The sequence below is a fragment of the Phacochoerus africanus genome, chromosome 6 (assembly GCF_016906955.1).
Source record: "Phacochoerus africanus isolate WHEZ1 chromosome 6, ROS_Pafr_v1, whole genome shotgun sequence".
NCBI lineage: Eukaryota > Metazoa > Chordata > Mammalia > Artiodactyla > Suidae > Phacochoerus > Phacochoerus africanus.
In genome coordinates this window covers 49,717,070-49,740,951 of record NC_062549.1, presented here as the reverse complement: position 1 = coordinate 49,740,951, position 23,882 = coordinate 49,717,070, and the positions used below count along the sequence as shown (strand labels likewise).

The 23,882-nt window shown below is 33.9% G+C and overlaps 1 protein-coding gene across 1 annotated transcript in view; it reads left to right on the top strand.

The window, feature by feature from the left end:
• Positions 1 to 23,882, top strand: part of CNBD1 (cyclic nucleotide binding domain containing 1) — a 560,677-nt gene that overhangs the window by 534,423 nt on the left and 2,372 nt on the right. The gene's annotated exons all lie outside the window — the stretch shown is intronic.

The following is a 23,882-nucleotide window of genomic DNA, read 5'->3' as shown; positions in this document are numbered from 1 at the left end:
AAAAGAACAAATATTGTATGATTCCACATATATGAGGTTCTTAGTCAAATTCTATCTTACATTCATAGAGAGAGAAGGTAGAAAAGTAATTACCTGGGGCTTAGGGGTCTAAGTGAAGTCAGAAAGAGGGAGACAAATGAAATATGATGTTTCTCATATGTGGTATTTAAAATATGACACAAGTGAACTTATCTGTGAAACAGAAACAGACTCACAGAAAACAGATCTGTTGGGGGAGAAGGGCTGGGGATGGGAGGGATGGATTGGGTATTTGTTATTAGAAGGTGCAAACTATTATACACATAATGAATAAACAATAAGGTCCTGCTCTATAGCACAGGGAACTATATTCAATATACTGTGATAAGCCATAATGGAAAAGAATATAAAAATCAATGTATATATGTATAAATGAATCACTTTGTTATACAACAGAAATTAACACATTGTAAATCAGCTATATATCAATATAAAATCTTTTTAAAGTGTGACTCCATTCAATTTCTTGTATGTCCCCCCAAAAATGAAATGTTCAGAGTAGATTAAACTTAATTTAGAAAAGTAAATTATTGCTACTTTTATAGATTAAAACAATAAAAAAGTAAATATGATGTACAGTAAAGTAAATTTTAGGACAATTGAATGTTTACTTTTTCCTAAAAAAACTGTTATTAAATATATGCTACATATTACCACCAATGGTGTCTAACTATATCCTGAGAAATAGGTTTGTTTTATTCAGAAATTCATTGACTTCCACCAAACAAGAGTTCTTATCTTATTACTTTCCTTATGTCCTATGAATCGTCATCTTAGCTGACTTTGTCTTCCTTGATTTTATTGACTTTCTTATCTCCAATAGTTTTTGAAAATATAGCAATGTAAATAAAAAATAAATAAGCAAATGTAAAGTGATTTGATGTTAATTCTAAAAAAGTATTATTTCTGTTGCCATCAGCTTCTGAACAAGAAAGAATCTATGATTCACATCTTCCATGTCTATGTATTTGGTCTGCTCTCCTTTTGGTCAACAATTCTATTCCTTTTTACTTTTCAGTCATTATTATAAGATCATAAGTTTTGTGGTGTTTTAGAACTATTTACTTTAAATAGGATTCTGTTATATTTAGAACTTTAATTTCGTGGTAACATGATAATATTGAATTGGATTCAAATCTGTGCTTTACCATTTTTGAGCTGAATGACTGGCAGTTTACATAACATTTCCAAGCCTTACTTTGGGATCAACATGTGGAACTCAAGTTCCTTATGTTTCATAAGTTCAAATTTCAATGAAATAATTGATGTATGTATAATATTTTGTATCTCTTATTTTTACTATAAATCTATATATTATTGCTACTTAATAGAATATTAAATTAATTAATAGAACAGACAAGTAATATAAATGCATCTTGAACTATTTGGATTACCACTCTTAAGCATCTGTTTACTGCTCAGCTTTATTTTCTCTGTCTTTTATGGTACAGTTTTTATTACTCAAATGAATTCATCACATCTGTAGTTGTATAATGATCATAACAATCTAATTTCACAGGATTAGGTACTGTTTTAACTATCTAAGTTTTATGAAAAAAAGTTGACAAACTTAATACATAATTATTTCCTTTGTAGCAGCTGAATGGAAAATAACCTAATGTTGGTCTATTAAGTGGGAAAAAAGTTTTTCCGTCCTACAAATTAAAAAAATGTGGTAGAAGTATTAAATTAATATGTTGAGCACAAGAGTCTAAGCATATCAAACTAAAAACCAAAAAGTTATGCTGCAATAATCAATACCATATTTATTTCTGAATCACAATATAATTTCAGCATAACTATAGTATCTTTCAAATTAAATTAATGCTAACTTGAATATTATTGATTTCATAGTTTTTTATGGATAATTGCTTTGTTTTAAGAGTTGCAAAATGTTTATGTTCTAAGAACTAAATATAATTTTATCATTGTACATTTAAATAATATGTAATTATTCACAAAACCCTGGGAGTCAGAAGTTTTTATTAAAAACCACTTTAATGTCTTCAACTAAAAAGTAATCAAATACTCCCTATCTTTCAGGTTTGTAGTGAAAGTTAATTGAGACATGGTAGGCAGCCAACACAAACTCATTTCCTTTACTTATTTATAAATATAGATTGATAAAGTTATCTGTGGCTTTATTTTAATCTCTATTTTCAGAGATTAAATAAATTCAATATAGATAAAATCAAATTTAAAATAATATATATTTTTAAAATTAATGTAATCTTCCAGATTAAGCTAAGTTTTGCTATGGCATTAATGACTGCCAAGTCCTCAATGTCTGTCAACCACAAGGGTTCACTTCTTACCCCCTTACTCAGCATGGGTTGACTTCTGTCTTCAATATAATGGGATTCAGATTGTTGTCTCACTTGGAGAAAAAAGAGACAAATTAGGAAACACCCAAAGGCTCCCAAATCTTCTTTTTTAGAAATGGCACACCTCAAGTCTCAATCCACTGACCAAGGCAAGTTACAGAGACACCGCTGCCATCAGTGGAGCAGAGAGGTCTAACCTCTTCTAAGGAGGGACACTATAAAAATTTCCCAAATTAAGAGGTTCCCAAAAGAGGCATCAAATATTTTAATGATAAAACAAGTGACTCCAGTTCTTATAATAGTTTATCCTCTTGGCAAAAGATAAAAATAGGACAAATAATTCCTTGTTTTATCAGCAAAATGATAAATTAAATGCATAGCAACATGGACGGACCTAGAAATTATCATGCTAAGTGAAGTCAGTCATACAATGAGACACCGATATCAAATGCTTTCACTGACATGTGGAATCTGAAAAAAGAACAGAACGGAACTTCTTTGCAGAACAGATACTGACTTTGAAAAACTTATGGTTTCCAAAGGAGACAGTTCAGGGGGTGGGGGCTGTGCTGGGGTTATGGAATGGAAATCCCATTGGATTGTGATGATCATTGTACAACTATAAATGTATAAATTCATTGAGTAATAAAAAAATGACATATATAGAAAATTTCAAAATTAAAAACATACTTTATAAAGTCGGAATTATAGTTTCTCATATTCCTGTTTCTTGCTTTGAAAAAAAATAGCCCCATTGAGAAATAATTTACATATATGAATATTGTTTTATTTAATAGAAAATTGTGTATAAATTATAATTTGTGTACACTTTGATTAGGTGAAAATTCTACCTACAAAACTTTTAAGAGAGATTCATATCATGCATTTTTTAATTGCTATATGGAATTTATGATATTATGAGTTTTAAAGTTTAGATTTGATAGGGTTTTTTAAAATAATCTTTCTTTTTCTAGGATAAGACAATGAAAAACTCCTTGTATTATAATGGAATTATCCCAGGCTTTGGAAAATGGAACCATTCCTGCACAAGCCTCCGTCGGCATCTCAAGGATACTCTAGTCAAATATTAAATATGATGACTCATAGAAAACTGGGGATTTTGGCAAGAATTTTTTTTTTCTTCACTTAAAATCACTATAATGATCTATATAATTACCTTACAGCTCTACTTCTTCTGGTTGACCAGCTCCATATTAATTTACTCATATAAATGAAATCCTACCAATATGCTAATACTGGACAACTGAATCTTTATTTTGTTCATGGTATTGGGTATTTCATCATAAAAAGAGTTATAAATATGTTACATAGCAAATTTTTAGAGGATCAAAAATTTTAAAAGATTTCTGCTAACCTAAATCCCAACTGGTATATTTAAGTTAAATACCATGCTTTGTTTTCATTTTTGTTTTGTTTTTTTCAGATTCTTTTCCCATATAGATCATCATAGAATACTGGGTATCATTCCCTGCGCTACACAGAAGTTTCCCCTTGGCCAGTCATTCCATATACAAATGCCAATCCTAAGCCCTCATTCCATCCGTCCCTGACACCTGTCACTTTGGTAACCATATTAACATATTTACTAAGTAATTATGTTACAAAATTGCAATATGTAGGATATGTATAAAAATATATCTAAGATTTTGGAATAACCAAATGAATGTAAGGGGATTTTTCTAACCACATACTTTTCGGTTTGCTTTGCTTATTAATAAGTATGTTTTATGTAGGAAGTAGAGAAACTTGGTTAATTTGGTAGATTTATTAAACAGTGATTAGTTAGGAAAGTCTCTACTGTAATAATAATTTTAAATTTGAACTTATTGCAAGTTTACAGATAAGCTCAATTCTTTCAAAAATCATTTGATGTAGATTCTATTACTATTCCCAGTTGTACAGATAAAGAAGATTAGTATTCTAGTAAATATTAGTATTCTAGTAAATGTTAATAAGTTTAGTTTTGTGTTTGTCAGTTTATTTTTTGATGAGAATCATAAGGAAAAGTACAAATCATAATAAGATAACCAATAGGTAGCTAGTTTGTCAAAGCTTTAAAATGCCCCTAAATTGGAGTTACCATCATGGCTGAGTGGTTAACAAACCTGATAGTATCCATGAGGACACGGGTTTGATCCCTGGCCTTGTTCAGTGGGTTAAGTATCTGGTATTGCCATGAGTTGTGGTGTAGCTTGCAGATGCTGCTCGGATCCTGCATTGCTGTGGATGTGGTGTAGACTGGCAGCTACAACTTCAATTTGACTCCTAGCCTGAGAACCTCCATATGCTGCAAGTGCAGGGCTAAAAAGACAAAAGACAATAAAATAAAATGATCCTAAATGAAAATAAAGCAAATCTCTGGCTTTATTAAGCAAGTGTGTCCATTATTATAGAAAAGAAAGGTCCTTAGTGGTTCCTAGAAGAGGTCTATAATCCTTTATTAGCATCCTCAAGGTGTGGACTTGTGTTTGATCTGAAAAAGAAGCATAAGCTATAGCGGCTTTAACTAGCACTCTACAGCTTTTCTGTCTTAATTTATTTTATGGTGTGCTGTTTCATACTTTCCCTTTATAAATAATGCAGGCTTGCATACAGTTCTTTTAAATCTTTCATGCTTAAAAAACTGAAAATATATCAGATCATGTACAAATTGTTGTCTGAAGGTGGTTTTCAAGCTCTTATCTTATAAATGAAATAAAATACAGGAGTTAATGCCTGTTCACATAAATGGAGAATATTGACAGCATAAAGTGGTTTGATTCACCGTGAAATTATAGAATTATAGGATAATAGAACTATAAAGGGCCTTGAGAAATCTTCTGTTCCATCTGCCTGTCTTTAGGCAGGTAAATAAATGTCTGAAACACTTTGTGAAAATATTTTTCTAGTCTCTTTTTGAATATCACAAAGCAAAAAACTCTAAAACCCACCAGAGAATCTCATTTAATTGATTTTGGTCACAAAAGGAAAAAAATTACTTATGTACAACAAAAAAATCCCCCTATTTTCTATTAAATGGCAGTTTGTTTTTCCCTCTTCACTAAATAAATGCAAATATCTTCATGCCTCCTTTTTTAACATTTTTAACTATAGAGTTTAATGTTTTGACAAATATATACACTGGTGTGCCCACTTTCCCCAGAGAGATACAGAATATTTCTATTACCCTGTAAAATTCTCTTCTCCACTTGTAATCAATTACCCCATCCTCACCTCCAGAAAACTAGGGATATGACTTTTATCACTCCAACTTAGTTTTGCCTATTCTAGAACTTTACATAGATGGCATCAACATTAAGCACTTTTCTGTGCTTGGCTATTTCTGCTCAGTATGCTTTTGAGATTCATCTGCATTGTAGCCATCAGCATTTCATTTCTTCATATTGCTTTGAGCAGTATTCCATCACACAAATATGCCACAATTTGCTTATCCATTCATCTACCATGCTTCTTAGAATTTCTTTATTATCATTCTAATAATTTTGTTACTTGCCACTGTCTATTTCTAGATTCTTAGATAATTTTTCAAAAGAAATATTGAAAATTGAAATTTTACTAGTCAATCCTTGTAGAATGATGCTCCACAGTAATGTTGTTGCTCAATCACTGTGCATTATTGTGATTTTGAATAAAACTTAATTGAATTTTGCTTTCATATATTCCATCCAATTATACTAACCATAATTAGAGCTGAAATGCTCTTAAGATAACTAGACCCCGATTATGATAATAGTTATTTTGATTAAAACAGGTTATTTGTCCATTTATCTTTACACATTGTGTATTTTTTGGCCACACCTATGGCATGTGGAAGCTCTGGGGCTAGGGGTCTAACCTGCAGCACAGCAGAAATCTGTGAAAATGCCAGACGCTGGAGTTACCATTGTGTTTCAGTGGAAATGAATCCAACTAGTAACCATGGGGATGTCGGTTCAATCTCTGGCCTCACTCAGTGGGTTAAGGATCCAGTGTTGCCATGAGCTATGATGTAGTTTGCAGATGCGGCATGGAACCTGCATTGCTATGGCTGTGACGTAGGCTAGAAGCTACAGCTCTGATTCAACCCCTAGCCTGGGAACCTCCATATGCTGTGGGTGTGGCCCTAAAGAGCAAAACAAAAAAGAAAGAAAGAAAGAAAATGCCAGATCCTTGACCCACTGAGGCATCAGGAAACACACATACTGTTTATTTCAATGGTCCTTAAAAGGCTCAACTATGGGTTAACTGGAGAATAATATTGAAATTATAAAAATCTTCACTTGGAAAATAATGTCAAAAGAAAAATTTTGTGATATCACTCAATTATCACTTTAATTCTTGTCACTATGTTTAATAACATTCTTACTTTGGATTTATACTTTTTTTTTTGATGTTGTTTTTTCCCTTCCTTCACAAAGTGACTTTACCAAGTTCCCATTGAATATTTCCACAAAGTTATTACACAGTTGCCTCAAACTCAATATATTCAAAACTGAGTTCACAATTTTCCTCTGAAAATTATCTCTTCATCCTGTTTTGTTATTCAGCTGATGGTGTCATCATCCATTTAAACATATTACCTTAGAAGTAACTCTTATTTTCCTTTTTGGTTCCCAAGGTAAAAATCCTGGAAAAAGTACCATGTCAGATTTCATAAGGTATACCTAGGGCCAGTTAGATGTGGCCAAGACATGGACTATAAAAATATATCAGTTGTCATAAATTTGAATTAAGTACAGGGATAATAAATGATATTCCCAGAAGTTGGGACTGATATCAGGGTGATAAATTAATTAATATCATCTTCTACTGGAGTAGTGATAGATTAATTTCACCAAGACAAGAAAAGAAACAGGTTTAGGGGAAAGTTCTGAATTTAGTCTAGGATAAGTTGAATTTTCAGTTTCCATGTAAATACAGACTGATATGTCTAGGAAATCACTTGATATTTAGATTTCAGACATTAAAAATGGGGATCTGGGAGCTGAATTTGTGAAAACCCCTTATGTCACATGAAGTAGGTTATGCAAGAAGTTTATAAAAATACAATAGGCAAATGGCAGGAATACAGCTAAGCCTCAGGAACGGCTAGAGTCTAAAACACAAGTGTCATAAGAATTCCCTGTATCCATATTCCATCTTTTATTAATATGAAAATCATTCTGTGAAAGTTTTCTTTGGCAGATAGTAGTTTTCAAAGAAGGCCACGTCGATGAAGATCCCAACCTACATGGTCTTTTTGTAATGTAAAGCTGAGACCCTTCTCATCCAAAAATAAAGAATGTGCTCCTTCACCTTGAGCATGAGCGACCCTTTGCAACTGTTTTGACCACTAGAATGAAACAAAAAGGATACTGTATTATTACGAAAGGTAGATCACAAACGATTATAAGAGTTCCATATGACACATTTCTGCTCTCTTTCCAAACTCATACTCTGGGAATTTGGAGCCAACATGTAAGAAGTAGGGCTACTCAGATGCTGTCATGCTTGAGAGATTTGCCATTTGGAGAGAGATCCAAGAAAACTTGACTGTTCAAATATTCTCAGGCCAGGTTCCAGACAGGTTCATTACAAATCTGTAATATGAGCCCAGCAATAGCCACCATCTTACTCCAGCTCAGGAAAGAACCTGAGGCACTCCTATTTATTTACTGTCTTGGAGGCTCCGTCATAACCAAAATCTCTGCTTCCTGTGAAACATTCCGGTGCCCTCAATTTATATAGCTATTGAGGCATTGGATTGTCTTTGTTCTTCTGTGTTTGGAGCAGATATATTGGATGGTAAGAATGCCTGAGAAGCTGAAAAATACCAAGCTTCCATTTGACTGTCATGGGGACTTTCCAGAAATGCAGTTCTACTAAAAACTTACTTGGCCATTGAATATTAGTTTCATTTGGGTGAATTTCACTGCATAATATCTGGAGTCAGAAAACTTGTACTGATATTTACATTACTATTTGTTTTCTCTTCTGAATGTAAGCAATAGGCCTGTAAGTTCAGCCTATTCTTTAATATTCTATTTTAAAAGTGGCTTGCTTTATTCTATCATTTAACATTAGATAACAGGATATTTAGATGCGAAATAGAGCTCAGTTTTCACAGAAGTATACTCCTGACTAATAGAAAGAAGGTATAAAACTGGAGATACTAGGTTGGGGTGTGGATAACAGAAGACATTCTCAATTCCTCTGACTCTTCCAAGGTGGACACTTTTAAAGTTGTTGTAATACAGCATTCCTTACTGGACAAGTGCATCTTTCACAGCACAGAAAACATGATCTTTTTAACCTTCAACAGTGTGGATCCGCAACCAAAGACATAAAATGACTTCATCACCTAAAAAGCATATGCTCACACAGTCTGGTCTTTCCCACCTTCTTTCAGATGAGCCAGCTATATTTTTTTATATTATTTTAGTATTCCATTAAAAGGCCACATAAAGTAGTTATTCTCATTCAGCTTCAACCTCTGTGGATATAGAAAATAACAAAATATATTTATTTTATCAACTACTTTCTTATATAACATTAAATTTTATATTTCCAGTAACTGGACAAAATAATAAATATTTATAATAATAACTAATGACTGCCAAACAGTGCTGCTATGTAATATAAATATATAAGGTGATCTAATTTAGTTTCCTTACATTGGGATATGGGATATGGGGGTTATTACTACACCAATATATAAAGAAAGGAAATGTGCTTATCCAAGACTAGAATGACCAACAATCCTGGTTTACCCAGGACTGAGGAGTTTCTTAGGACACAAGAATTTCACTTATAAAATTGAGACTTTTAAGGGCAATTTGATGTAGTTTGTTACTATATTAGTAATAAATACAGAGTAAAAATCAGCTTTACTGAGGCCAAAGGCTAAGATTATAATTTCTAGGAAATTTTATTTATTAAGGAATAGAAGGATATTCACTATTTCCCATTCATTTTGAAATAATCATTTACAAAATTTTTGTCCTTTCACTTGAAATTTTCTAATTCCAGAAACCAATTTCTCTCTCAGGTAGGATTTGTTGTTGCCAGCAATCAGAACCCAATATTAGCTAGTTTATTTCAAGGAGATTTTAGCATTTCACCATTATCTTCAAACTCTACAAAGAATGTAAGTAATATAATATCTAAGAATCACTGAAATTTTTAATTATTTAAAAAAAACAATTTAAAAACTAACCTTTTGGGTCAGTTCTTTTCCTTTAATATTCTTATTTGATACATTTGGCAGATAGATATGCTGAGGTCTGTCTTCACCTCATCTTTATTATTATATGTCATATTTGTAACCTAATGAAGCTACTCTAGTTTGTGTTTATCAAAACATGGAAGTAAATAAAGACAAAGACAAGTATAAGATCCAGAATAAGAAGACTCTAATTTAAGGGACAGATAAAGAAAATGGTTCTAGAACAGTGAAGAAAACATTGTGACAACATGGTTAGAGTAGGCCTAGAAAGCAACAGAGGTAGGTGGAAGTAGAAGAGTTTTCCAGGAAGATGTCTCCAAGAAAAGAAATAGAATCCGTAAATTGCCTGATGGTATTTCCATTGAGGAGAAATTTCCTGAGGAACAACTGAAAATAGGGGAAGAAGTTAGAAGGAAAAATAACAAGAGAAAACACAGAAATTACTGACTTAAAAAAAAAGCACACACTTACTAGGATGGCTGTAATGAAAAAAAAAAAAACAGACTAAGTAGTGTTAGTGAGAATGTGGAGAAATTTTAATCCTCATATATTACTGGTAGTAATGTAAAATGGTACAATGGCTATGAAAAGTACTTAGCAGTTCTTCACAGTTTAAACATAGAATTATTATATAACCCTGAAATTCCACTACGAAGAATTACAAACAGGTTCTCAAACAAATAATTACACATGAATCTCCAGAGCAACACTCTTCACAATAACCAATTTGTAGACACAACTCAAATGTTCCCCATCAGTTGAATGAATAAACAAAATGTGGTACATATACACCATGGAATATTACTGATCCATAAAAAAGAATGAAGTACTTATGTACGACACACCATGAATAAACTGCACAAACATTACACTAAGTGAAATGACGCAAAAGATTACATAGTGCATGATTTTATTTATATAAAATACGCAGAATAAGCAAACCATAGAGACAAAAAACAGATTTGTAGTGTCCCTGGGCTTCAGAAAGGGGGGTGGATTGGGGTTGGGATTTATTGCTTAATGGGTACAGAATTTTCTTTTTAGGTGATAAAGCTATTTGGGGACTAGATCCTAGGGTTGGTTTCCGTCTTGTGGATATACTAAAACCACTCTTTAAAACCACTGATTTTCAGAGTTCCCATTGTGGCTCAGTTGTAATGAAACTGACTAGTATCATTGAGGATGTGGGTGTAATCCCTGGCCTTGTTCAATGTATTAAGGATTCAGTGTTGCCACGAGCTGGGGTATAGGTCACAGATATGGCTCAGATCCAGCACTGCTGTGGCTGTAACATAGGCTGGAAGCTGCAGCTCTAGTATAACCCCAGCCTGGGAACTTCCGTATGCTGTGGGTGTGGCCCTAAAAAGACAAAAACAAAACACATTAATTTTGTGTTACATGAATTTTAACTTGTTTTTTAAATGAAAAGAGAAAAACAGAAATCAAGAAAGAAATGAAATCATGACGTGCTACAACCTCAGTATGAATCATAATTTTTAATAGAAAATTTCTGAAAAAATTAAAGAGGAATAAAATAATCATGTTTACAAGAAACATAGAGATGAATAAACACACTAAAAAGTGAAATTGATCTGCCTTTTGGGAGAACAACTGGGGGAATGTGAAGGAAGGGGGCAGAAGTGTCTAGATATTTCTATAAGCTTTTGATAATATCTCTTTTTTGATATAATGTGTATATATGACCCTGGCATATATAATAGTTAATATTATAATAGCCATCAATTGATTAAATGTTAATGTAAGAATGATAACTTAGACAACACAATATTTTTAAACTAAGTCAAATGAAAAACACCAATGATCATAATTATTTTGAAAAAGAATAAGAGCCTTTAAGAAAAATCCAAAATGTTGAATATGCAATTCCTGGAAGCAAATTTCAAGTCATTAAGCTGTGAAAAGCATATTGACTTCTCACGGTTAAATGAGTTAAAAGAAGTATGTCAAATTGGAAAATATTAAAATAATCAGATTTTTAATTCACAATTCTTTCAATGATGTGAGGCTATGAATGTTTGGAATACTAAAAAAGAGTATTATTCTGAGAGAACTGGGTAATATTTATCAAGACCTTTAGCATTTTCAAATTTCGAACCACTTTCTAAACTGGATATCAGTTATACATGCAGTCTCATAACAAAATTCTACAACTTCCTTCAAAGTCAAGATCTCTCACAAGTAGATAAAACCTCAAATATAAAGATATTTGAAATATTATTTTAACAGGATACTGATTAAATTATAGTTAGTCATTGGATAGACTACCAGGCAGCCATTATAAGGATGCTCTAAAAAGCAAAATTCATCTGCTGACAACAGACAGTGTGAAAAGCATGTTAATAAATAATATATATTATTTGAGTTCATTTATGCATATAATGTAATTTAAATATTTGTTGGCAGATAGTGTATGGAAAAATTCAGAGATTGTTAACAGACTACTTGAAAGGGACAGGTTATGAAGAGATAAGCAATTCAAATTTTTAATACAAATTTGCAGAGTTTCTCCAATGCTAATACATTAGTTTTCTTATTAAAAATAAAATAGTATCAGAGAAGAAATTATTCATGTTTTTCTTGTCAGATTGAAAATCAGTCATGGATAACTCACAACATTAGATCATATAGACATGAGTAGGTGTAAGCAACAGGTCTTAATGTACATTTAGTTCATATTGATCCATTAATAAACATGATTGTAGAGTAGCAAAGGTAGACAGAAGGAAATTGACTACTTCTAATCCCTTTAGTTTACAGGTAAGAAAGCAGAAAACCATAGGCATTAAGAGAGTTTCCAATCACCAGGTTAAACAAAAACACTTAATGTTCACATCCTCACATCTCTCATGTCAGTTTAAATCTATCTATCTACATAACTTCTTTTTTTTTTACTTGGATTCATCTGATGTAATGGGATCATTAATTTAATTTGACCTATTTTTCCTTAAATCTTCCCATAAAAAGGCAGCTACTCCATTTTTTTTTGTCTTTTTGCTATTTCTTTGGGCCGCTCTCACGGCATATGGACGTTCCCAGGCTAGGGGTCCAATCGGAGCTGTAGCCACTGGCCTACGCCAGAGCCACAGCAACGCGGGATCCGAGCCGCGTCTGCAACCTACACCACAGCTCATGGCAACACCGGATCGTTAACCCACTGAGCAAGGGGAGGGACCGAAGCCGCAACCTCATGGTTCCTAGTCGGATTCGTTAACCACTGCGCCACAACGGGAACTCCTCCATTCTTAAATAAATAGTGGAAACACCTACTGCATGAAGTATCCCACTTTTAGATTTTTTTAATTTCTTAAAGAAACTGAAGGCTCTGAGGACTCTTGTGTTTAACATTATTTGATGAAACTATTCCCTGTTATCTAATATCAGAGAACGAATATTTCCTGAAACACATCTTGGCTGGTTTATCTCATTACTGATATTTATTCATTCAACCTTTGTTTATTTGTTTTTAATTCTCACATCATGTCTTTCTAGTACTTGCAGAGAAGTTGGCCAAATGATCCCAATTTTATGCCTGAAGTTTTGGGTATTTGTCATCTAGAATCACAAAAATATAGAGATCTTTTTTAGGAAAACTAAAATAATTTATTGGCAAATTTTTAAGTTTTAAACTTACATAACTAGTTATAATAGTTACCAGACAAAGAAATAACAATTTGGAATGATCTTCTTTATTAAACTTAAAACATATGCTCAGTCATGATTTGCTTTCTAGTGCTCTCTCAAAACAATCTGCTTTCTCTTAGGTACATAAGCCAACAGAGTGAAATGCTTTTCTTGGTCAGAAGCCTTATGCAATATTTGAAACTTCTCTGTTGTACACCCAGACCTGTTAAAACACAACTGTCCCATTCTGTTCAAAGTCAAGATCTCCTAGTTCTTATTCAGGAAACAAGCCTTGAAACAACCTATGACAGTTCTAAGGGATTTGACTGTAGGTGGATTTAGGCTGTTTTAATTTTTAAAAGCTGGAGTTGATGCTGTTTTGCACAGTGCTTTGAATTTCAGCTTGCTCTCTTGAAGCTTCCTGTCTCTAATTATGCACAAAATGAAACAACTAAACAAACTCTTTCATCATTGCTGCTCCTGAAATGACCCAGGTTTGTGTGTGTGCATGTGTATGTATATGCATCTAGCTTGCAGTCTAGCCCACATCCCTTAGTATTTCTATACAGTTATTATCAAAAAGATGGAGTTCCCACTGTGGCTCAGCAGAATAAGGACCCACCATTGTTTCTATGAATACGAGGGTTGGATCCCCGGCCTTGCTCAGTGGGTTAAGGATTCTGCCTTGCCACAAGCTGCCGTGTAGTTCATACATGTGGCTAGAATCCAATGTTGCTGTAGGCCTCAGCTATTGTTCTGACTGGACCCTAACCCTTGGCTCAGGAACTTCCATATGTTGCCGTAACAGCCAATAAAAAAAAAAAAAAAAAAGTACGGGTAAACTGATATGAGTTTGAATCAACCACATTGTCAGTCTACATACTGGCATTTATATTCCATTCATGTTCAGTTCATTTATATTCTCCTGGCACACAGCAGTGTTCAGTAATGCTGTGCCTACTACTTCCCAGTTTTTACAAAACAATACACCATTTACAGTTTCTGCCATATTCAATATCATTTCAGATAAGGTTCCTTACTAATTGAACAAAATACTTTCTTACTGATTTTAAAGGACTTAAAACTGTTCCTAAAAATTGTAGATAATGTTTGTACATAGATTGTTTTTTAAAAAAACAACTAATGTGTCCTTTTTTGCACAACATAACTTTTTAGCATTCTTAATTTAATTTCTAACCATTAGCATATATTTTTAAATCTGTTGAATTCAATTATTGAAGTCAAGAATTTTCTTTTTTTTTTTCCTAGAGGAAAAGGCATTAAGATTTAATAAAGGTATAGAGCCATTTGGAAAGGTATAGGGAATACAAATTTAAAGGTATCCATGAAATTAAAAACATTTGAGCTGTTTCTATGCAATCTTGATACCCCAGAGACTTTAAATATTTGAGAATAGATGGCTACAAAAATTATATGTATTATTTATTTGTCACCACTCTAATTTATATGGTCTTAGTATGATTTAAATAGTTTTTTTGGCCTGAATCCTGTAACAATTTTTCTAAATCTTTCATTTAAAAAAAATGACTTAGTTGCAAATCATTTTGGCACTTCCTCTCCCTTAATGTCATCATTTTTATTAATGACCTACAAAACATGCCTTTCCAACAGTCTTCTTAATAGTCACCTATCAGTGATATATTTTATATCATCTTTTAAAAATAAAAGCTTTAAGAAAAAATTTTGATCCCAGATATTTAATAGTTCTTTTTTTATATTTTCATCTGCTGTAAACTACAAGGAAAATAAATGACAAAGACATGTATTTCTGCTTACCAGATGTGAAGGCGTGGTGGAGATAAGCTTATTGGTATGGTAAGGATTTCCATAATTTTTTCTTCATATATTTCACACTTCCGTTTTACTGATAGTAAATCCTTTGACACTTATAAAGGCAACATTTCAATTGAATCATATGTGTAACATGTAGCCTAGGTAAGCAAAGATTTTGACATTGGGTATAAGGTAGTTATCACTGATTCTGCTTCCAAACATTAGTAAAGAGTTTACAATGTAAAAAAAAAAAAATCTAGGTTTGATTTTTTGCTTATCTAAGTACTGGAAGTACTAAACCAAACCAAACCAAACCCCTATTCCGTTTTTTCCTACATGTACACTGTCTAAGACATTGTTTCTCAAAGTATGATGTTATTAGCAGAATGATTGATCTCTCTCTCTCTCTCTCTCTCTCTATATATATATATATATATATATACATATATATATATAAAATGCCACATATAAATATGGGAGCTAAATTTCTTAACTCATCATTTTTCAAAAGCTTTTTCCTTCCTTTCTGTACATACATTGAATGGCATTGTAATCTATATAACCAATGACTCTATTACTCTTAAATGATTTGTGTCCATTTTGGCAAAATAGGCTATGGAAAATAAAATAGTTTTCCTATATATGGAGATAATTTCATAGGAATTTCTAATGAAAATAAGAAATTAAGTAAGCAAACTAGCAAATTGAATTTACCTCTAGCTATCATGTTTAATTCTTCAGGAATAGATATAAGAGATCATCTATATAAACCTGCATGCTAAAAATTTACATTATAGCATAGTTCTGTTTTTACTAACATGTTAGAATTGTCAGTTTTTAGTGGACTAGTGATTAATGTACATTAGTTTAATGCATATTTTTGCACCAAAATATAAGCCATTGTTCTAATAAGTATTTCATGGTTTTATTAGGTAACAAGAGCTACAATTTCAATGTTTATTTTGTTAACTTCTCTAAACCTTGACTCTATAGTGGACATAACACATACTGCCAGGATTATTGTAAAAATCCATTGAGAGACTGATATCCAATGAATATGACTAAGTGTATTAAAACAACTAAGCAGAACACATAATTCTGATAATAATTTATAAATCTGCAAAATAATGATGAGTGGGAGCATGCAAGTATATGAAATAAAATAGGGAAGATAACCTACTAAATAAGGCAAAAATATTTCTATTGATAAATGAACAATGTGTCTCTAAAGGGCAAAAGTATATATAATAGTGCTAAATATTCAGAATTAATGAAGGAGCCCAGGGATTTTGAACAGGAATACACACACACACACAAAATGGGAAATAGAAATGAAAAATGATGAAATATTATAGGTGTGAATAACTAGCAGATAATAAATACTAATTTATATATTAGCAGATGACTTCATAATATTTGTTATGTGACTACATGGTTACAATGATGTGGAATTTGTTGATGTTATGTCTCAATGGAAAAGGAAACAGTCAAGTGCTTATTATTTGAGGATGAACAATTTATCAGCCATTTGTGAGTTCTCTGTTTTTAAATCTTTCTCATCTGTTCTTAAAACTTTGGGTTGTTATTCCTGCATTTGGATTTCTTAAAGCAAATAGCCACAAAGAGCAAACTTTAAATTAAGAATTATTATATTGATCAGATAAGATACTATTTCGTCAAATATATATTAGTTGTAATCAAAGTTATTTAACAGTTATCCCTAAATATCTATTTTTCTGCTATTGAAAAATTTCTAAGGTCTGTGTTTATCTTATACTTCATGGGATGGACAATTTTTTGAGGATGAGAGGTTGTATTTTTGCTGGCTGGAGAACTGGATCTCAATTCTCTTCATGGTTGATTCAGAAAGTACTCTTAGGAGGTCTATGCTTCAGCAACCTTTGTTGGAGCAGAACTGGGCTTTCCATTAATGCACATAGTAATTTGACCATGTGATCTGATTGCTCTGCTAATCACTAACGAGCAAGGAGAAGGAAGTAAGATCATCTTTTGTCTGACAGCAAACATCAGAGAAGACCTAAAATTGTTGGTTGCCTGGTTTTACAGTGCTACACAGTAGCTCTGGGACTATCCAGTGAGTAGTGGAATGCATGAAAATGATTGCTTGTAGGGGATCTGGTGCCTTTACTTTTGATAGATAACATAAGAGCAAGCTTTGGTCCAAGACATCAAAAATTTCCTACTAAAATGGCTTACATATCAAGTATGGTTAAAAGCCTGCTACAGTGAAAAGATCTCTAAGATAAAGTCCAGGAGAGAGGCAGAGTGGTAAAGGGAGGCTGAAGTGAGGAAAAGGGTAAAACAAATAGAAGAAAGTTTGAATTAATCCTTTCTCACTGTTAGAGAGTGCCTTGGATTAATTAACACTAAGTTATTGTTTAATTTTTCCATTGTAATTTAATGAAGGAAAAGAATGGAAAAAGTTGAAAAGAGAAGATTTCAAATTTTTCATAGTTATTAAGAATGGTGGGAAGAAAAATCTCTTCTGTAACTTATGCAACACTGAACAAGTTAGTAAATTTTGCTAATCCTCAATTTCTTCCATTGTGTAATAGAAGTAATAATGTATCCAGCTTTATATAGTTGTTGTGGGATCAAATGAATTAATAGAGTAAATAACTTAGAACAGTGCATGATACTTACTCAGTACTTAATAAATGTTTGCCAATATAACTTACCATTTACTCACATAGTCGTCATCTATTCAATACTTATAATGGCATGCTACACCAACATACCAAAGACTTTTGTCTTAGGATAAGTTTCCTAGAAAATAGATTTAGATGAAATGTTATAAGCAGGAAGTTGATTGGGGAATACACTTAAGTATTAAAGTATGTGGGAGTGAGAGAATTATATTTTTGCCTGCCTCACGTGTATAAGAGAATCACACAACTGATCCTAATGATTATGGTCAATTATCCCTGTCAAATGTGACTTCATTTCTTTCCTGTTCTCTTGATAACAGGAGGATAAAGTGACCAGTAACTGCCATAGCTTAAAGTTTCTTCAAACTTTTGTGTTCGCTGGTGGGAAGTGTTTTCCCTTGAGAATAAGGAACTCTAAAACCAAAGAGCCCAGAGTTTCAGGGAAAAGAAGTCTAACTTCCTCAATTAAGTCACCATTACTAAGTGAAGCCTTTCCTGTTAGTAGTCCTTGGTAGCTAGATAAAAGTATTCTACCCATTTGGGCACACACAAAATAATATTCATCAATTTGGGGTGTACATTGTTTCTCAGAGAATGGTACCCCATCTACAAGTTGCCGTCACAACCTGAAGCCCCAGGTATGCCTTTAAAAGGCTATTATCTATTATCAGTTTATCTATCGACCTACCAGTTTCTGAGTGGTAGTGTTTATGATGAAGCTAGAAAATATTCTTTGTTCATATACCCACTGCAGTCCTCTATTGTTATAAACTAGGACCTATGGTCTGATCTAATACTGAATGGGATATTGTGATGGCAAATCTTATTCTCTAGAGAGTAGTTCCAATATTCTTAATCCCATGGTCATAAAGCAAGCTAAGAAATTGCAGGCAAGAAAGGCAAACTTATATGTAGAATATGTGGCATTCCAGTCAAAATGAATCTTCCAGGCATAAAATGATCTAGTGTGATTAACCAAATATTTAGTATTTCCAGGGGTGTTACCATATTAAGGACTCAGCATTGGTTTCTTCTACTGGTTAGTTGGACTTTTAGCTGTGGAAGCCTTGGGGAGTGGAGTCTCATGAAGTTGTTCCCATGAATAACTTCTATGGTTGCCACTATAGCTATGCCATTAATCTGATCATTTGCCATACTGGAGTTGGCTCATGTCAAACACTGAAGTCATCCTGTCTACTTGATTGTTCAGTTGCTCTCCATAGAATATGCTCTTTGATGAGTGCTAACATGTGAAGCATAGATGTTTTCACTTCATGACCAAACCCATATGTTCATCTATATATTTCTTCCCTGGAACTCTTTATCCCTAGCCTTCCAATATTTTTTCTTTTAGGCCTCTGAACAACCAGCCAAGCCATTAGTCACTCCTTATGAAACTGTATATATTCTGTCTTCAAGCCAATTATCTTTCCACACCAAGGAGATGATGAAATATACTTCCTGAAGTTTGCCAATTAAGAGGATGTCCCCTCTCCTCTGTGTTTGAGCTCCTCCTGTGGGGGGTGGGGGTTATAGAGCAGCAGCCTATTATTAGCTTGTACACATATACCTAGTTAAACCTTTGTGAATCCAAATCTGAATTTTCATATTCAGTAGGATGATCATAAAAAATTCTCCATGCAGCAGAAGTATGAGCTGAAGGAGGGGTGTCAGTGCAACAGTAAGTAGATGACTTGAAAATTCAGGCCAATTCAACTTATTTGTGCCCTCTGACCCAGCTCATGCCTAGTCCAAATGTATCAATTGCATCTTCACTGTGTTGCTGCTGGGCCTGCCCAAATTATGACTTGGTGGTTCTAAATAGAAACTAGTACATGATTGGCACTTGAGCTCCTCTGGTTAACAGCTCTGTTCCTGTGAGTCAGGAGCATGCCAACACCAATTTCACATTGTCCTTCTTATAAAAACTCAAGTCCTGGAGTTCCCATCGTGGCGCAGTGGTTAACGAATCCGACCAGGAACCATGAGGTTGCGGGTTCGGTCCCTGCCCTTGCTCAGTGGGTTAACGATCCTGCGTTGCCGTGAGCTGTGGTGTAGGTTGCAGACGCGGCTCGGATCCCGCGTTGCTGTGGCTCTGGCGTAGGCTGGTGGCTACAGCTCTGATTCGACCTCTAGCCTGGGAACCTCCATACGCCGTGGGAGCGGCCAAAGAAATAGCAACAACAACAACAACAACAACAAAAACTCAAGTCCCTTTATTTGCCATTTTATATATCACTGAACTTTGCATTTAGGATTGTGAAAATTGGCCTATGGTTTTCCTTCCTTGTAATACTTTGTTGATTGAAGTTATGCTTGTTTGCATACTCTTAAAGAGTTTGTATAGTTTCTTCCTTAATATTTGGCAGAAATTATTGCTGATGCTATCCAGGCCCAGAGTTTATCTTCTGGAAAGATTTTTCATTATGGTCTTAATTTATTTAATTGCATAAGAGTAATCAGTTTTTCTATATATATATATTTTAGTCACTTTGAATGGCTGATTTTTCTGGGAATATACATGTCATCAAAATTTTCAAATGTATTACATGAAGTTGTTTAAATTTCCTCTTATGGTTTGTATAACGTGTAGAATATACATTTGACATTGCTAATATGGCATATTTGTGCAAGTTTTAATAATCAAATAACCAACATCACATAGTCCTTATTCTCAGACTATAGTACAACTGAATTTGTTTGTTTTTTCTTTTTTTCTTTTCTTTTTTTTATTACTCAAATGAATTTATCACATCTGTAGTTGTGTAATGATCATAACAATCTGATTTCACAGGATTTCCATCCCACAGCCCAAGCACATCCCCCCACCCTCCCAAAATGTCTCCTCTGGAGACCATAAGTTTTTCAATGTCTGTGAGTCAGCATCTGTTCTGCAAAGAAGTTCAGTCTGTCCTTTGTTCAGATTCCACATGTCAGTGAAAGCATTGGATGTTGGTGTCTCATTGTATGGCTGACTTCACTTAGCATGATAATTTCTAGGTCCATCCATGATCCTAAAAATGCTGGTATTTCGTTCCTTTAAATGGCTGAGTAATATTCCATTATGTGTATGTACCACATCTTCTTGATCCACTCCTCTGTCAATGGACATTTAGGTTGTTTCCAAGTCTTGGCTATTGCGAATAGTGCTGCAATGAACATTGGAGTACATGTGTCTTTGCAAGTCATGGTTTTCTCTGGATAGATGCCCAGGACTGGGATTGCTGGATCGAATGGTAGTTCTATTTTTAGTTTTCTGAGGAATCTCCATACTGCTTTCCACAGTGGTTGCACCAATTTACAATCCCCCCAGTGGTGTACGAGGGTTCCTTTATCTCCGCAACCTCTCTAGCACTTATTGTTGGTAGATTTTTGACGATGGCCATTCTGGCTGGTGTAAGGTGGTACCTCAGAGTGGTTTTGATTTGCATTTCTCTAAGAATGAGTGATGTTGAACATCTTCTCATGTTTCTCGGCCATCTGTATGTCTTCTTCAGAGAGTTGTCTGTTTAGATCTTCTGCCCAATTTTGGATGGGGTTGTTTGTTTTTTTTGGTATGGAGCTACAGAAGGTGTTTATAAATTTTGGAGATTAATCCCTTGTCAGTGGATTCACTTGCAAAGATTTTCTCCCATTCTGTGGGTTGTCTTTTAGTTTTGTTTAGGGTTTCCTTTGCTGTGCAGAAACTTTTAAGCTTAATTAAGTCCCATTTGTTTATTTTTGTTTTTACCGACATCACTCTAAGAGGTGGATCTGAGAAGATGCTGCTGTCGTTTATGTCAGAGAGGGTTTGGCCTATGTTTTCCTCTAAGAGTTTTAGAGTGTCTGGTCTTATATCTAGGTCTTTAATCCATTTGGAGTTTCTTTTTGTGTATGGTGTTAGGGAGTGTTCTAATTTCATTCTTTTCCATGTGGCTGTCCAGTTTTCCCAGCACCATTTATTGAACAGGCTATCTTTTCTCCATTGTATATTCTTGCCTCCTTTGTCATAAATTAGTTGGCTGTAGGTGCATGGGTTTAATTCTGGGCTTTCTATCCGGTTCCACTGATCTATATATCTGTCTTTGTGCCAGTACCATGCGGTTTTGATGATTGTTGCTTTGTAGTATAGTCTGAAGTCTGGGAGCCTGATTCCTCCAGCTCCATTTTTCTTTTTCAGGACGTCTTTGGCTATTCTGGGTCTTTCGTGCTTCCAAACAAATTTAACATACCTTGTTTGATTTCTGTGAAAAATGTCCTAGGTAATTTGAAAGGGATTGCATTGAATCTGTAGATTGCCTTGGGTAGTATAGTTGTTTCGATATTGACTCTTCCAATCCAAGAGCATGGTATGTCTTTCCATCTATTTGTGTCATTTTTGATTTCTTTCATCAGTGTCTTAGAGTTTTCAGAGTACAGGTCTTATGTCTCTTAGGTAGGTTTACTCCTAGGTATTTTATTCTTTGGATATGATAGTAAATGGGATTTCTTCCCTAATTTCTCTTTCCACTCTTGCAATGTTAGTGTATAGAAATGCCATTGATTTCTGCATATTAATCTTGTATCCTGCGACTTTCCCAAATTCATGGATGAGCTCTAAGAGTTTTCTGGTAGAGTCTTTAGGATTCTCTAGGTATAGTATCATGTCATCTGCAAATAGTGATAGTTTTACGTCTTCCTTTCCAATTTGGATTCCTTTTATATCTTGTTCTTCTCTGATTGTTGTGGCTAGGACTTCCAAAACCATGTTGAAGAGTACTGGCAAGAGCAGCCATCCTTGTCTTGTTCCTGATCTCAGTGAGAATTCTTTCAGCTTTTCAACATTGAGAATGATGTGAGCTGAGGGTTTGTCATATATGGCCTTTATGATGTTGAGGTAGGTTCCCTCCATGCCCATTTTCTGAGGGCTTTTATCAGAAATATGTGTTGGATTTTGTCAAAGGCTTTTTCTGCGTCTATTGAGAGGATGATATGGTTTTTATTCTTCAGTTTGTTAATGTGGTGTATCACACTGATGGATTTGTGGATATTGAAGAACCCTTGCATCCCTGGGATAAATCCCACTTGATCATGATGTGCAATCCTTTTAATGTATTGTTGGATGCAGTTTGCTAGTATTTTGTTGAGGATTTTTGCATCAATGTTCATCTGTGAAATTGGCCTGTAGTTTTCTTTTTTTGTGGGATCTTTGTCTGGTTTTGGTATCAGGGTGATGATGGCCTCATAAAATGAGTTTGGGAGTTTCTCTTCCTCTGCAATTTTTTGAAATAGTTTCAGAAGGAGAGGTGTTAGCTCTTCTCTAAATTTTTTATAGAAATTGCCTGTGAAGCCATCTGGTCCTGGACTTTTGTTTGTTGGAATTTTTTAAATCACAGTTTCAATTTCAGTTCTTGTGATTGGTCCATTCATCTTTTCTATTTCATCTTGGTTTAGTCTTGGAAGATCGTACTTTTCTAAGAATTTGTCCATTTCTTCTATGTTTTCCATTTTATTGGCATATAGTTGCATATAGCAGTCTCCTATGACCCTTTGTATTTCTGTGATGTCTGTTGTTACTTCTCCTTTTTTCATTTCTAATTTTATTGATTTGAGTTCTCTCTCTTTTTTGCTTGATCAGTCTGGCTAAGGGTTTATCAATTTAGTTGATCTTTTCAAAGAACCAGATTTTTGTTTCATTGATCTTTTCTATGGTTTTCTTTGTTTCTATTACTTTGATTTCTACTCTGATCTTTATGATTTTGTACATCATAATCAAGTGGGATTTATCACAGCCACAGCAACATGGGATCTGAGCCGTGTATGTGACCTATAACCCAGCTCACAGCAACTCCATATCATTAACCCACTGAGTGATACCAGGGATCAAACCTGCATCCTCGTGGATAGTGGTTGGGTTTGCTACCACTGAGTCGTATTAGGAACTCCTGAAGTTGGTTATTTTAATATTTATTTCTGGAAAACCCTTTTGATTCTTTTTATAGTTACTATTTCTGTTTCAATTCTCAATCTTATTCTTCCTTAACATACACAACATAATTATTTAAAGTCTTTATCTGATAGCTTTCATTATCTGGATTTTCTGGATATTCTGTTCCCTGTTATTTTTCATTTCTAAGTTCTTTCTCTCCCTCCCTTACTTCCTTTCCCCTCTCTGACTCCCTTTTGCATTAACCACTCCCCATTTCTCTCTCTCTCACCTTGTCATTTATCCTTCTGTGGGCTGGTTATTTT